A 16,314-nucleotide genomic window follows, 5' to 3' on the forward strand; every position below is an offset into this window, starting at 1 on the left:
TTTTAATGGCCCAGCAGAGAAGATGAGCATGCAAAGAAGACAGAGCAGCACTGTCCAGGGAGATTGGAGGAAAAAGTGTCATGGAAGCCAGAAAGGACGTCTTGATGAGCAGTGTCGGATGCGCTGTGCAGTCAGGACTCTGCCTGGGCAGTCCCTCTTGGATTTACACGTTGGAGATCATTGGTGAACTTGGTGGGAGGAGTGTCAGTAGAGCTCAGCACAGGGCGTGTGGACTAAGTCCTACCGCACAGATGGGAAATCTGCACAGTTTCCAGGTCTTCTCAGGCAACATTTATTTAAAACCTAGCCCTTTTTTCCTGAGGTTTCTTCCTGGGCCCTCTGCCAAAAGAGGGAACACGATAGCTCATGTGACTGTGGGGCAGGCACTGAGCTTATGGTGGGGACATGAGGATGGATGGAGAATGGTCCTGTCCTCCAGGAGCTCCCAGGCCAGTGGGGGGCTATCGTTCAGGTACATTTTGATAGAGGGAAAGGAAATCTTTGGAGTCTAGAGGGTTAGCACGGGCAGGAGGGAAGACTAGGGCAGGGCCACATCATGGCTTTCGTAGGCCCTGGCACCTTTGCCCTTCTGGGCCCCTTCCTCAATAAAAAAATGTTTAAAATTATATTTTATGACTGCGTGGGTATAAAGATGAATATATTATACTGAAATATTTTCTTCCACTTAAAAGCTCACTTATTTTTCTTCTGATTATAAAGGAAATTAAGACATTTTTGTAATGTGGACTTTAAGCCCTGTGCCTAATGGATGAGTCAGCCCTGCACTAGGGTGATGGGGGTTAGTGTGAGATCTCTGGGTACCTGGGAATGGAGAGGCAGGAAGGAGACACACCCTAGAGACTCCCAGTTCTGTTTAGCACCAACCCAACATCTATGGCAGACCCCACGGCCAACCAGCTCCAGGAAGGGGCAAATTTGGGTGCTGGAGATTGAGAGCTCAGGGGGCTCCTGCTGCAGAGACTTTTTCACGGAGGAGGAAGAAGCAGGCTCCTTGCTGACAAACCCCTCTGGGCCAAGAGCTTCGCCAGCAGCTGATGGCAGACGAGACTAGATGTGGTTCAGCTGGAGCCACTTCACATCGGAGTCCCAGCTGCCTTGGTCTTGCGAAAGCAACTCATCCGCCCTCTGTCACCAATGCCACTGTCAGGGGGACAGTTTTGGGAGAGGTGGCCAGTGGACTCCCAAGGTTAGGTATCTGCTTCTGGGAAGTGCCAAGAATTCCCTGAGCTGTCAGCTTCCACCACAAAGGGAAAGGGTTTTACTCTGTGGACTTTGGGATAAGCATACATGTGTACGTGTGAGGGAGATGAGTAGGGATGTGGTGCACCATCGTTTCTGATTAATTCATTTCATTAGACACTGATGGCCTGCAAAACAAGGAGTGGGTGGGCAGTTTGTGATTTAAAGAGCCCAATTCAGATGTTTTCTTTAGAAAGTGGCTCCATGCATCTGAGCCCAACTCGCTGCTAAACCCAGGAGGTTTGTGTTGGCTTGCAGTCAGCGCAATCACCCTGCCTGTTGCCATGGTGATTCTTAGGGCTGGGTGGTGCTGCATTCAGCTCCTCACAAAAGACCCAAGGCCATGCCCCTCCCTAAACCCCCTCCACAGCCCAACCCATCCCTCTGCCCACCCCCCTCCTCTCCACTCTGCCCCACCTCATGAGTTTTCCAGCTCTTGGCCTTTGTTTTTGCTTTTGTCAGTCTCCCCCTCTGGATGGGTTTCTGTTTGTTTCCAAACTGTCTGGGGCTGTGCACCATGGAGACAGTGTCCTGGGCTGCCTCTAGCCCTGATCTGGTTAGAATAAGCCCCTCTCCTTTGCATGCATCTCCAACCTGACATTTGGAACATCCAAAACAATTCACGATATTCTGAAGCAAGATAGAAACCATCATCTCCACCCATTCCTGCTGGCACTCTTGTCCACCTGGAAAGGGTTTTTAGGAAATTTCCAGTGTTCCACCATAGTGTTCATATAGTGCAGCCCTGAGAAGGGGAAGCAGCGTTTATTAAATACCTACTGTATACCAGCCATTGGGCTAGGCTTTGCTTGTGTTAAAAATCTGGTGGTGAAGTTGATGTTTCCAGCATTAAAATCCAACTGCAAGCTGCTTGAGGGCAGGGCCCAGGTTGTTTTGGCATACCCAAGTGTCTAAGATATGGCAGATACTCAAGAAAAGTTTATTGAGTGAATAAATGGATGAAAGAATGCAAGAAACTTCCCTGCCAGTGGAGAGGGTAATGATTGAATGTCAGCCAAGGTCACTGAAGTTAGACTTGAGAAAAAATGCACTGGCAAAGCAGTGTGGCTGGCTGGGTGAGGGTTTCAGATAAGATTGTGGACATTTGTTGCATTTCAGAGAATGCCATTTGCTCTCTGTCACCAGAAGTACCTTTTGGGCATAGTGGGGAGGAGGCAGGACAGAGCCTTTTGTTTCACCGAAAAAGCTCAGAGTTAAAATGCGAGAAAAGGTAAACTATTGATTTGATGCTTATTCATACACATGTGTAAATGACTGACGACAAAGCCTTTACTAAGAATGGGTTTTAGTAATGAGTTGGTGGGAGTGGCAGTGCTACAGAAAGAAATCACTGGAGATTCAAGGGCAAGAGGAGCTTTGTGTGAAGGGGTGTGGGGAGAAAGGGAATGCTGGGCTACTGGAGTCAAACTTCTCTCAGTGGCCATTTGGCCAAGGGAAGACTCCAGTGAAGACAGTATGTGGTGCCTGCAGGCCCTTCCAGCCCTGATACCCTTGGTCAGTTCAGTCAAACTGGCCACGAGTTGGGTAGGAAGGAGACAAGGCCAGTTGGAATTCCTGGGAAGTATGGGTGGCAGACTGGCTTGCAGATGTTGTTTTAGTGTTCTTAAACAAGTACCGGCTATCCTGAACAGGCCTATGACGTTGTCTATGAGGAGTCTGTAGGGATTTAAAACTAGCACATCAGTTATATTTTTAGAGGGCTTGAGAGTGCTTGAAGAGTATTTGTCTTCTTAGTTCTTTGACCATTAATTTCCTTTGGATGACATCTGTTGTTCTCGTCACCCACGGTTCTTTCACCCTCCTGGTACCCTACCCCAGATTCACTCTGGAGAACCAACCCCTTTTCCACTCGCACTGCATCTTGGTAAAGCTCATTGCCCCTTCTACCCACGCACTCTCGGGGCGGAGCAGTGGCTCAGGCCCCAGCCAATCAGCAAGTTGCATTTCCCTGGCCTCAGTGATTGGTTCAGATATGGGCATGTGACCTGATCAGAGTCTACAAGGAGATTTTTGCTGACGGGCGGCTGGGGAAAGAGAGCTTGCATTCCCACTGGAACTCAATATGAGAGGCTGGCTCTACTGCCGTCTCGCTGCCATGCGAAGCCTCAGACTGACACCAACAGAGTGGAAACAGCCAAGAAAGGAAGAGAAACTGAGTCCTGATGATGTTATTCGAGTACTGAGTCCAGTTGTGCCTAACGCCAGACTTTTCACTTATGTGACCAATAAATTCCTTTTTACTTAACAGAGTTTGAATCGGATCTTGTCGGGAATAAAGTGGGGAGGGATCTGCCATCCTGGAATTTCATTGTTTTTTGTGTAAACCCTTTATTAAATATAGAGATGTGAATTCCAAATGAGTGAGTCAGGCCTGATGAAGTTTGCCGTGACCCTTGGACTATCCCCACAGAGCACTCAAACCTGTGCAAAATGAGAGATGGGCAAAACACACACACAAAAGACATTATGTTCTGGGACCTTCTGTAGCCTGAGCATCAAGTTGCCTCCTTGGGTCAACTTGGACTCTTCTCCAGAAAGGCTTCTAGCCTAGGAAACCCCAGGGCATGCTGAGGTCTGCAAGCAGCAATGGGTAGATGTGACCAGGGTGGGGTTATAAGCTACATTGGAGGGGCCTGGCCCTCAGGAAGACCAGAGATTGGGTCTGCACCAATAGAAGAAATGAGAGAGAAAGGCACTATCATTTATCAAGTCCATCCTGCACTTGTATTGAAAAGACTTATTGAAAGAATAATTCTTTCTTGCATTGAAAGAATTATCTTATTTAATCCTCACAAAAAGGATCTGGGCTGGTGGTATAGGGAGGCTGGAGTGGGCAACACCAGGCCCAGGGGAAGCAAAATGAGCTCTCTTCCCAGGCAAAGATCGTTTGTTAGCTCTGCTATGTCTCATAAGCGCTGGGCACCTGGGATGCTGGCAGTGGGACCACAGGAAGGCTCCCCTGATGCCCACGCTATTAACGAGAGCTCTGGGCTCAGCTCCATTCACCTCTCCAGCACTGTCATCATCACTGGAGACCCAGGAGGTGGACTCAGAGGCACATATGGCACTGAATGTGGGGCAGGGAGGGCAACCCCTCCCTTCCATCCCCGCTGCCTGCTCAGAGCTCGGGGAGCCTGCTCTGATTAAATTGCCTTCTTCGAGGGGCCGGCCCGGTGGTGCAGCGGTTAAGCGCACACGTTCCTCTTCTCTGCGGCCTGGGGTTCGCTGGTTTGGATCCCAGGTGCGGACATAGCACCGCTTGGCAAAAAGCCATGCTGTGGTAGGCATCCCACATATAAAGTAGAGGAAGATGGGCATGGATATTAGCTCAGGGCCAGTCTTCCTCAGCAAAAAGAGGAGGATTGGCAGTAGTTAGCTCAGGGCTAATCTTCCTCAAAAAAAAAAAAAAAAAAGAAAATGCCTTCTTCGAGACCTTGCATCCAGGGGCTGCCTGCAGCCAAATCCCCCTGATGGTCTGAGATGTTCCCGACGTCAGAGGATAAACAGTCTCCCCTGTTCGGCCAGCTGTGCCAAGCAGCATTCCTGTCTCTCAGCCCCGCCCGGCTGGGTGGGGCTGCTGTCCTTTGTCCACCTCCAGCAGAGGCCTGGGGGACCTGGCGAGTGGGTGGAAGGGAGAGGAGAGGTCGCCTGCTGTCTCCAGACTGCACAGGACATTCCCTCGCCTGAGACCCCACTTCACCCCCACGCCACTCAAGCCACTCCTGGACCAAGCTCTGTGTTTGTAATAATGACTCTGTGACGTCGGGGGAGGCCCACACCAGGCCACTGTCCCTGGAATCGGAGTCCCTTCACCCTTGCCCAGGGGCTGCTGGGGGAATTTGAGACTCCTACATCATTCTAGCTAGATCTGAAGTCATCACACCCAAATGGCTCATTTTACAGAGGTGGACGCAGCAAGTCAGCGGCAGAAGCAAGACTAGCCGCTGGGCCTTTCCTTGTGATCCACTGCCTTGGGACACTGGGGATGCTGTGGCTAGAATGATGGGAGGGGCTGAGAGGGGTGGCCCATGCTTTTGGAGAGGAGCAGAGGTGTTTTCATCCTACGCCTGTTTTGGAGATCAGGCTTGCAGCCAAGCCATTTCCTGAGGAAGCAAGGCTTCTGGAAAAGCACTGTTCACCACCCCCTCCTAAATCATCCTGTCGGGATTAGAGCTGGGGCAGCGGGACCTGAGTGTGGCTCTGCCACCATCCAGGGTCCAGTGCCCAGCCTGGGCTTGGCCAGGTTATGGGAGGCGGCAGAGGACAGAGGGCAGAATGCTTGGGAAGGGGGAGCCCGCCCAGCACACACCATGTGCTTCTCTGTACTAACACTCTAGCCTGGGACTGCGGGGGAGGAGAGCGCAGCCTTTCTCAGCCAGCCTGCAGAAGGAATTCCTCTAGGAGCCCCCTCTGGCTGCAGACAGGAGCGGGAGGGAGGCAGACAGTGTGGGAGCCCAGGGTGGCCCTGGGGTCTCTGTGGACAGGTGTCTCAAGTTTGTCTGTCCCAGTCTGTCTCGGCCTACAGCTTCGTCTTTGTCCAGCTGCGTGTGTCAGTGTGGATTTGTGTAACTGCTTCGTGTTTGCATGTGTAGGCGGCTGCATTTCTGGTTGGAGCTGGATTCCTCAGTTGGAAAGGGTGTACTTAGGTGTCTGCCTGCGTATGTGTGTCCACATCTCTGTGTAAGCTGAGTATGTGGGTAACTTCAAGGCATAGTGTGGGCCTCTAGGTCTTTGCATAGATGAGTGGGAATACGCCTGCCTACGTGGGTCCTTGGGCATGTGAGCGTGTAGGTTGTTTTGGTGTAAACATGTACCTGTTTTTCTAGCTGTAAGTTTAGACATGTTGTGTCTCTGGGAACATGGGCACATATTTGTCAATAAGATGTTGGTGAGTCTCTGAGAGCACGTATGCCTGTCTATTTACATTTGTGAGGAGCTTTCATTCACTCATTCATGGATTCATTCATACAGTGATTTGCTCATTTACTAAGAGACATCTTTAAAGCACTTGCTCTGTGACTGGCCCCACACTGGGCACTGGAGGTTAGAGAGGTGTCCAGGGCAGCTCCTAACATTCATAAGACCCAGGGCAAGAGTCCAAATGAAGGCTTATATTCGTATGTCTAAATATGTAAATGTCATAAGTCAAAACAACAAACTTCTAAATAAAATACTCAATCCTCATAACCTGGAAGGCTGGGTTTGATTTTGAATTTCCAGCTCCTCTGAGTTCTGTGCTGGAACTCAGCCACACGGAGCGAGCGGCCCCAGCCTCTTTCCCCATCCTGGCTCTGTCCTGTACCTGAAGGCCCTCACAGGCAGCATGTGTTCCTCCTCATATGTGTCCAAACTCCATGACTGCACCTCACAAACAGCTGCCCCTTGGCCACCATTGGTAACTGTGAATAATGGCTCTGAGTGGGAAATAATGGGGACCCATGTACCTGAGTTGTAGTCCAGGAGGGGTCTTGGGCTCCCAGTGGACCCATTCTCAGTCCCAGGGACTTCTCACTGTGTAGGGTGGAGTGTGGTCAGAGTAGAGCCAGAGTGTGGCCATCTAAAGGCTGGGCCTGGGGTAAGGGCCCTTTTTGCCTGTTTCCTCATGGAACTTGCCATCTGGAAAGGAAGCACAGCAGGTAGAGAGATGAGAGCAATATAACACATGGGTGTAAGTGCCTGTGTGTGTCTCTCTGCCTGTGTATCCATGTCTCTGCCTGTCTGCCCATGTGGATATCTATATGTGTCTATGTGTGGGTTTCTCTGTTTGTTCATCTTTGTCTGCCTTGTTTCCTAGAAGGCAAAGCTTACAGTTTTTCTCCCAGCCTTCCCTCCCCTGGGTTGGCTTAGGACTATGAGACGGGCTGGGGTGGTGGTAGGGACACTGATCTGAATCTGAACCACTGTCCTATGAGCAGTTTAGACTCACTCTGTGATCTGGCCTCGGTTTCCTCATCTCTAGGATGGAGGGGCTGGCTTGTCATGTCTTTAACTCACAGGCCTTGCTTTTTTTACAGAAGGAGTATGATTGATTTCCTGACTTAGTTACTTTCTGGAAGTCAAATTGAGGGATGCCTAATTGTAGAAGCTCTGGGTTCAGACAGAACTGGATTCGAATCCCATCTCTGCTATATACAAACTGTGTTTCCTTTAGAGTTACTTAATCTCCTTCAGAGCTGTGAGGATTAAATAAGATAATGTGAGTACCCTGCCAAGCTCTCAGAAGTTCAATAAATATTAGCTTCTGTCCTTATCTAGGATCTTTCCAACTTTCATACCTTACAAATTCTGGGTTCGGTAGACACACTGACTAATTGAAATCACTGGAACCACATGTGTAGGGAGTTCTGGCCCTCTGTTGTTTGGGGGGTGCGGACAATTGGGTGAGAAAATCTGGCCCTTTCTTCAATGCCTTTTAAAAAGCTGCCAGTTCAGATCTGTGTGTGAGCCGCTCCCTGCATCTCATCTTGGATGTGGACCCTTAAATTTTCTGTCTTGCGTAAAGCACCGTGAAACACAGGTTTGACTCCCTCTTCTGACCTGATCCTGCCCCTCGCAGTTTGCTGAGCTAAGCAGGATCAGGCCACAGGGCAGAGCTGGGTCAGGTAAGGCCTCAGGCTCCTCAACATGTCTGGGCCTGCCTGACCAGCCCCACTACTGGGCCCATCCAGCCAGGCGGACGGCACCTGTCTCCTATGATTGATACTCCTGGGAGGGCATTGCTCTGCTCCTGGCAGAGGTGGCCTTAGGATCCTGGAGCACTGGGGAGACGGATGAGACCTCCATGACCCCTGTCCCCTCAAGGCCTCTAGAATGGCTGAGTTCCAGCAGGAGCAACACGAAGAGAGTTGGGGAAGGGCAGGTGACAGCGCCTCATGGCCAGAGCTGGTGGGGGATGATCATGTCGGGAATCCCCTGGAGCCTGTGAAAACTGGCGTCTCTTGGGCTCTCCTGAAATATCCCTGACCCAAGGGGAATGAGGGAGGGGTCTAGGGCCTAGCCAGGGTTGCTGAGTTGGGAAATGCTCTGAATATGACCTCAGGGTGGCCAAGGGGCTGAGGGAGGCCCTCAAGGAGAGGGTCTGCCCTTGAAGCCAGGCTGGCCATCCCTCTGGCCACTGCCCCCCTCCCCGTGGGTGACTGGGATGTGGTTTGATGATCTCCCAGCTCCAGGGGTTACCGGGGAGGTGGGAACAACTTAACCTGCGAAAGGCTCTCTGGGGGTCATTGTGATTTCCCTCCACCTTCTCTGGGCTGCTATATTTGGGGCCAGAACTGGGAATTTTCCTCTTGAAAAAAAATTGAAAGCAAGGGAGCAAGCAGTGGGTTGAGGCCAAAGCAAAGTGTTTAAGGAAATTTCTGCTTCATGTTGGCTGGGACAGGGAATGTCTGGGCAAAGAGCTGCTGACGGCCAGGGTCTCTGGAAGTAAACACACCGCCTCCGATGGCGGCCCTGAGCTCATTTCCCTCAGCAGTGTGAGAGGGGATGATGTCACCAGAGCAGGACCTCCTGGTCATGGAGTTTGTCAGTGAGCAGGACGCAGGCAGCCTGGGTGCTGCTGGCCAGTTATTGCAAACAGCTGCTCCCACACAGGCAGCTCTGACACCCTCTTACACATACTCATCTATGATGGGACTCCAGCCACATCCATGACCCCACAGCCAGGGCATTCCTGGGAAAATGAGATTAACCGTGAAGTTCCCAGCTTTCACGCAAGGCCTCTTCCTCAACCAAAGAGCTAGGCTTTTTCTGGTCTGTGGAGAGGGGCACCTAGGATGGGTTCAGTTGTAAGGAGTGGCCCCTGGAGGTACACCAGGCCCATGTCCTGCCCCTGCGGAGAGCAGGCAGTGGCAACGTGCACCATAACCTGTCTCCTGGGGCCAGGCAGCCAGGTCCAGTGGGGGAGTTTCCATGAACAGAGAGCCCAGGTCAGGGGAGGTTGGCAGGTGGGGTGGGGAAGAAGCCACAAAGCCTTCTCTGTGTCTCCTGCACAGGCTCGTCTTGAGCACAGCAGTCGCCAGGTGAGGCTTTTATGGGGTTTGAAAGCCCTGCAGTAGAGTTTTTGAAGAGCAGCTGCCAGACTTAGGGCCAGGCTGTGCAGCCTTCGCCTATTCACCCTGTGCCATGCCCACTTCACCTCTTGGCCGGGCAAAGGGGAGCAGTGAGCCTCCAAGTTGACAAGCGGCCCAGAAGCTTCTTGGAACTGGGCCTTGGCCTGTCACTTCTTTGTATCCCCCAGAATCCTGGACTGATTTCACAGGGGGCTCATCAGTCACACACACCCATCCCACATTGCAACCAGCCCACTCAATGCCCATCTGACCTATTCCAGGCTGACTGAAAACCTCAGACTGACCGGCAGGCTCACAGAAGACTCGCTGCCTGCCTCATGTACAGCCTGACCAATAGGCCAACCCACTAATTTAGTCTCTTTATTAAAAAAAAATGTTTGAACACCTCATTTGTGCCAGTTCCTTTTCTGAGTGCAGGGAATATAGCAGTGAATGAGACAGACAAGATCCCTGATCTCAGGGAGCTGACAGTAAGCAAATAAAACAATGACAGAGTGTGATATATAGATTATGAAGGAAGTAAACAGGATTCTGTGGGAGAGAGTACCTAGCAGGCCCTACATGGATATAATGGTCAGGGAAGACCTCCCTGACACATTATCTGAGACCTAGGCGATGAGAACGAGAAAAAAACCCATGCAAAGAGCATGTGGAAAAGCGTTCCAGATAGAGGGAAAAGCAATGTCAAGGCCTTGAGTTGGGACAGAGCTTGGCAAAATCTTGGAATATCCAGAAGACCGATGTGACTAAAACATGGTGAGCAAGGGGAAGCTGGCATGTAGATGAGGTTGGAGAGGAGGGCAGGAGCAGACCATATGGGGCCTTGTAAAGCACAGTAAGGACTTAGGTGGATGTGAGGGCAAGACCCTGTGGGCTTTAAGCAAAAGTATGACACCTTCAAGAAGAAATAGATAACCTGAATAGCCCTATATCCACTAAAGAAATTTAATTTATAGTTAAAAAATCTTCCCATAAAGAAAATTCCAGACATACATGCCTCTACTGGTGAATTATACCAAACGTTTAAGGGAGAAAAAAAATACCAATTTTATACAAAATTTTCAGAAATTCGAAAAGGAAGGAATACTTCCCAACTCATTCTATGAGGCTAGCATTACTTGATACCAAAACCAGACAAAAACATTCCAAGGAAAGAAAATGACAGACTAATATCCTTTATGAACTTAAATACAAAAAAATTAATCAAAATTCTAGCAAAGTAAATCCAACATACATAAAAGGATAACTCATCATGACCAAGTGGGTTTACTGAGAAATGCCAGGTTTGAAATGTTCGAAAATCAATTAATGTAATTCACCATATTAACAAACTAAAAAAGAAAAAAAAACATGCAATCACCTCAATAGATTCAGGAAATTGATTCCACAAAATCCAACCTTCATTCTTGATAAACACCCTCAGCTAAGTAGGAAAAGAAGGGCAGTCCTTCAACCTGGCATCTGTGAAAAACCTAAGGCTAACATCATAATTAGTGGTTCAACATTGAATCTTTCCGTCTAAGATTGGGAATGAGGCAAAAATGTCTGTTACCACTTCTACTCAACATTGTACTAGAGGTCCTAGCCAGTACAATACAGCAAGAAAAAGAAACAAGAAGCATGCGGGTTGGAAAGGAAGAAGTAAAACTGTCTTCACTTACAAATGACACGATCATATACACAGAACATCCTAAGTGATCTACTTAGGAAAAGTGACCAAAGTTAACAAGCGAGTTTAGCAAAGTTGCAGGAACCAGATCAATACATGAAAATCAATTGTATATGAGCAATGAATGCTTGGAAATTGCATTGTAAAAACAATACCATTTATAATACTGTCAATAATATGAAATACTTAGAGATAGATCTGACAAAAGCTGTGAAGATTTGTACACTGAAAACTACAAAACAGTGCTGGGAGAAATGAAAGAAGACCTAAATAAATGGAAAGAGGTACTGTGTTTATGGTTCAGAAGACTCAATATTTTTAAGATGGCAATTCTCCCCAAATTGATACATTTAGATTCAAAATAATACCCATCAAAAGCTCAACAAGGGGGCCGGCCCGGTGGTGCAGCGGTTAAGTTCGCATGTTCTGCTTCTTGGTCACCCGGAGTTTGCCAGTTCGGATCCCGGGTGCGGACACAGCACTGCTTGGCAAGCCATTCTGTGGTAGGTGTCCCACGTATAAAGTAGAGGAAGATGGGCATGGATGTTAGCTCAGGGCCAGTCTTCCTCAGCAAAAAGAGGAGGACTGGCAGTAGTTAGCTCAGGTCTAATCTTCCTCAAAAAAAAAAAAATGCTCAACAGGGTTTTTTGTAGAAATCAATCAACTGACTCTAAAATGTATATGGAAATGCAAAGGACCTTGGATAGCCAAAACAACTTCTAAAAGAATTATAAAGTTGGAGAAGTGTCCCTACTTGATTTCAGGACTTATTATAAAGCTACAATAATCAAGACAGTATGGTATTGATGTAAAGATATGCATATAGGGCTGGCCCGGTGGCACAGCGGTTAAGCGCACACGTTCCGCTTTGGTGGCCTGGGGTTCGCCAGTTCGGATCCCGGGTGCAGACATGGCACAGCTTGGCAAGCCATGCTGTGGTAGGCGTCCCACATATAAAGTAGAGGAAGATGGGCACAGATGTTAGCTCAGGGCCAGTCTTCCTCAGCAAAAAGAGAAGCATTGGCAGCAGATGTTAGCTCAGGGCTAATCTTCCTCAAAAAAACAAAAAGAGTGAGGGACAGTTTAACACAGACTCAGACTGTCTCTAAAATAAAAAAATTTTAAAAAAAGATATGCATATAGATGAATGGAACAAAAAAGACAGTCCAGAAATAAAGCTCCACACATATTGCCAATTGATTTTTGATAAGAGTGCTAAATCATCTTTGAGGAAAAGATAATCTTTTCAACAAATGGTGCTGGAACAACTGGAAATCTGTGTGGAAAAAAAGTGAACCATTGCCCTTATCTCATGCTATACACAAAAATTAATTCAAAATGGATCACAAACCTAAATGTGAGAGCAAAAACGTAAAACATCTGGGAGGAACTCTTCATAACCTTGGGTTGGGCAGAGTTCTTAGATATGACACAAAAAGTGCTATCAATAAGAGAAAAAGTTGGTAAACTAGACCTCATTAAATTTAAAACTTTTGTTGTCCGAAAGATACCACTAGGAAAATGAAAAGTTGGTCATCAGTGGGAGAAAATATTTGCAAAACCTATATCCAACAAAGGACTTGTATCTAGAATAAATTTTTTAAAAACCTCTTTATATACCTAGAATATATAAAGAACAAAGGATTTGTATTTAGGATATGTTTAAAAAGTATCTTCAGCTCAATAAGAAGACAAAAAATGAAAAATTTTTTGAATGAGCCAAAAGTTTGAACTTCTCCAAAGAAGATACAAATGGCGAATAAGCACATAAAAAGATGCTCCTTTGTTATCAGAGAAATGTAAATTAAAGCATAATGAGACACCACTACACACCGACTAGAAAAACTAAAATTAAAAGACTGACCATACCAAGTGTCGGCAAGCACGTGGAACAACTATAACTCTTCTACACTGCTGGTGGGAATGTAAAATAGCTTAAACACTTTGGAAAACAGTTTGGCAATTTCTCAAAAAGTTAAACACATACCTACCATATGACCCAGTCATTCCTATCCTAGGTATTTATCCAAGAGAAATGACAGCATAAGTCCACACAAAGACCTACACATGAATGTTTATAGCAGCTTTATAGACAGTACCTAAAAACTGGAAACAACCCAAATGTGCATCGTCAGGTGAACGGTTAAACAAATTGTGGTACACCCATACAATGGAATACTACTCAACAATAAAAAGAAATGAATTATTGATACAGTGAATAACATGGATGAATCTCAAAATCATTAAGCCATATAAAAAAAGAGTATATACTATATTATTCCATTTATATAAAATTCTGAAAATGCAAACTAGTCTATAGGGATGGAAAGCAGATCAGTGGTTGCCTGAGGATGGGAGGTGGGAGAGGGAGGGCTGGATTTCAATGCAGCACAAGGAAACGTTTTGGGGTCATAGATATGTTCCTTATCTTTATTGTATTGATGATTTCATGGGTGTATACATATTCTAAAACTTATCTAATTGTACACTTTAAGTGTGCAGTTAATTGTATGTCAATTATAGCTCAATAAAATCGTTCAAAAATCTGTAACCTGATCTAATTTGCTTTTTAAAAAAATTTACTCAGGTTGCTGTGAGAAGTGCCTGGGGGCGGGGCACCAGGAGAAGCTGGGAGTCATCAGGAGGCTGGTACAGTATCTGAGTGAGAGATGCCGCTGGCTGTGGAGACGGTGGGAATGGAGGGCAGTGGACAGATTCAAGAAATATTTTGAGAATTGAACCACAAGGCTTGCTAGCAGTTGTATATAAGGCATGAGGGAAGGATGGCTGTTTCCCACTTGAGTGCTGGCTGGCTGGGGATGCCTGGCCTGGAAGATTTGTGGGTGATGGTCGGAGTGGAACAAGAGTTCTGTTTTCATCCACCTGTGAAGATGGCTGAGTTTCATGAGAAGGGTCTGGGTGGAGATAAAATTTGGGAGGTATTGGCAAAGAAATGGCATTTTAAAGCCAAATGAATGGATGAGATCACATAGAGAGACTAGACGAAGAAGTCTGAGAATTGAGCCTGGGGCATTCCAACACTTGGAGGCCCTGAAGGAGCCGGTGAAGCTCATCAGGAAGGAACTGGAGAAGTACCCAACTGTAGTAATTTCCTAGGGCTGCTGTAACCAATTACCACAAATGGAGTGGCTTAAAACAACCAGAAGTTTATTCTTTCACCGGAGGTCAGAAGTTCAAAATCAGATCACTGGGCTGAACTCAAGGTGTCAACAGGGCCGCACTCCTTCTGGAGGCTCTAGGGGACATTCTGTTCCCTGACTCTTCCAGCTGTTGGCATTCCTTGACTTGTGGCCACATCATTCCAATCTCCAACTCCATGGTCACATTACTTCCTCCTCTTCTGTTCAAGTCATATCTCCTTTTGCCTTACTCTTATAAGGACATTTGTCATAGGATTTAGGGTCCCCCCGGATAATCTGGGATGATCTGCTGGTCTTGAGATCTTTAGCTTAATTACACTCACAAGTATCTTTTTTTCAAATAAGGTAACATTCACAGGTTCTGGAGATTAGGATGTGGACATATCTTTTTGGGGGCCTCTATTCAACCCACTGCACTAACTGACTGACAGACTAAAGTAGTGACTACTTGAGTAATGCAAGATGGCAGGACTTCCTGTGCTTGGGAGGAGAACTGAGGAGGTATAGGATCCAGGCTGCTGCAGGTTTGAGCGTGTGTGTGGGAGAGTCTCATGAAGGGGGAAGTACTGCAGACAGGAGTCTCCCAGCCCTCCCAGTCCTGATTCAGCAGCTGGTGGGGGCCATCCACACAGCAGCCAAAGTGATCTTCAGAATGCAGATCTGTTCATGTCACTCTCCAGTGAGTGATGCTTCAGTAGCTTCCCACAGCTTTTAAGCCAGGTACCAATATCCTCTCCTGGCCTACAGAGCCTGGGGGCCTGGCCCCAACCCACCTCTGCAGGCTCGTCTCCCACAGCCCTCCCCTGGTATCTGCCTCCAGACACACTGGAGGCTTCTCAGGCCACCTTCCTCCTGCCGTAGGGCCATGGCCATTGTTCACTCTGCCTGGAAGGCTCTTCTTCAATCTTTCACAGAGGTAGCATCCACTAATGCTTCAGCTCAACCCAGATGTCTCTTCTTCAGGGAATTCTCCTTGGGTCCCTGGTCCAGGTCACACAAATATGTGATACAATTTCTCATGGCTCCCTGTACTCACCTTTCATAGCACTATCAAACTTTACAATTGTGTAGCTATCTGTAATATTATTTTAGTCTTTATCTCCACCACTAGACTGTAACTGCGATGAGGGCAGGGTTTGTATGACTCACCACTCTGTCCCAAGAGCCTTGTCCAGTGCTAGGCACACAGAAGGGGTATGCAGCAATTTAAAACACGTCTGCAAATTTTTTAACATTCTTCTCATAAAGAGATAGAGTCTAATTGTGATATTGAACCTGAAGTGAGTTTGTTCACCAATTGCACAGCAAGCCAATCTCTGACACTGGGTGTAGTGAAAGAAAGTAGGAATTTGATCATTGCACAGTGCTGGGCAAGGAGAGAGGGCAGATAACGCTGAAATCCCAAACTCCCCCAAAAGCTAAAAGGAAGGATTTTTATTTGGGGTTTTAGGTAGGGGAGGGGGAGCATATGGCCTTGCTGGTCGGAGCTTTCCTACCAGCCTGTCTTTGGCCTTGAGACTACTTGCAGAGATGGGGGAGCCCGTGACCTTGCTGGCCAGCAGCTTTCCCACCAGCCTGTATCTCTTTGTGGGGAGGAGATAATGAATCCAGGTGCTTGTCCTTGGCGGTGTCTATCTCCATGGAGGATAGTGGATTCTAGAGCCAGGAAGCCAGAGAGTAAGAAGGGAATGAGTGCTGTGGTTTTAACCCCATATATGCTGGGTTTAATGTAGGGAAACTGATATCAGGGTTAGTATCAATTGAACTCCCTTTAAATATGTGCTGGTCTAATAACTTGTGTCTAATTCACAGAAGGTGGCAGAAGTGATGCTGTGTGTCATCTAAGGCTAGGCCATAAAAGACAATATGGCTTCCTCCTGGCCTGCTCTCTTTTTGGATACTCCCTTTCAGAACCCAGCTGATATGCTGTGAGGAGGCCCAGGTCACATAGAGAGGCCACATGTGTGTGTTTCAGCCAAAAGCCCCACTAAAAACCTTGCTTACAACCAGCATCAACTATCAGACAGGAACTGAGCAAGGCTTTAGATAATTCCAGCCTCAGCTGCCTTCTGACTACAACCACATGACAGACCCTGAGTGAGAATTGCCTAGCTGAGCCCAGTTACTCCTAGAA

The 16,314-nt window shown here is 47.5% G+C and overlaps 1 long non-coding RNA gene across 1 annotated transcript in view; it reads right to left on the reverse strand.

Annotated features, from left to right (window-relative positions):
- Positions 1–2,186: 2,186 nt before the first annotated feature.
- The window catches only part of LOC111776189 (uncharacterized), a 34,669-nt gene continuing 20,541 nt past the window's right edge, over positions 2,187–16,314 (reverse strand). Inside the window, exons 3-4 of the long non-coding RNA XR_002812157.2 lie at positions 6,726–6,897; positions 2,187–4,895 (exon numbers count right to left, since the gene is read on the reverse strand). This is a non-coding gene — a long non-coding RNA (uncharacterized lncRNA). The remainder of the gene's footprint in view (positions 4,896–6,725; positions 6,898–16,314) is intronic.

This window comes from Equus caballus, chromosome 1 (genome assembly GCF_041296265.1).
Source record: "Equus caballus isolate H_3958 breed thoroughbred chromosome 1, TB-T2T, whole genome shotgun sequence".
NCBI classification, from domain to species: domain Eukaryota; kingdom Metazoa; phylum Chordata; class Mammalia; order Perissodactyla; family Equidae; genus Equus; species Equus caballus.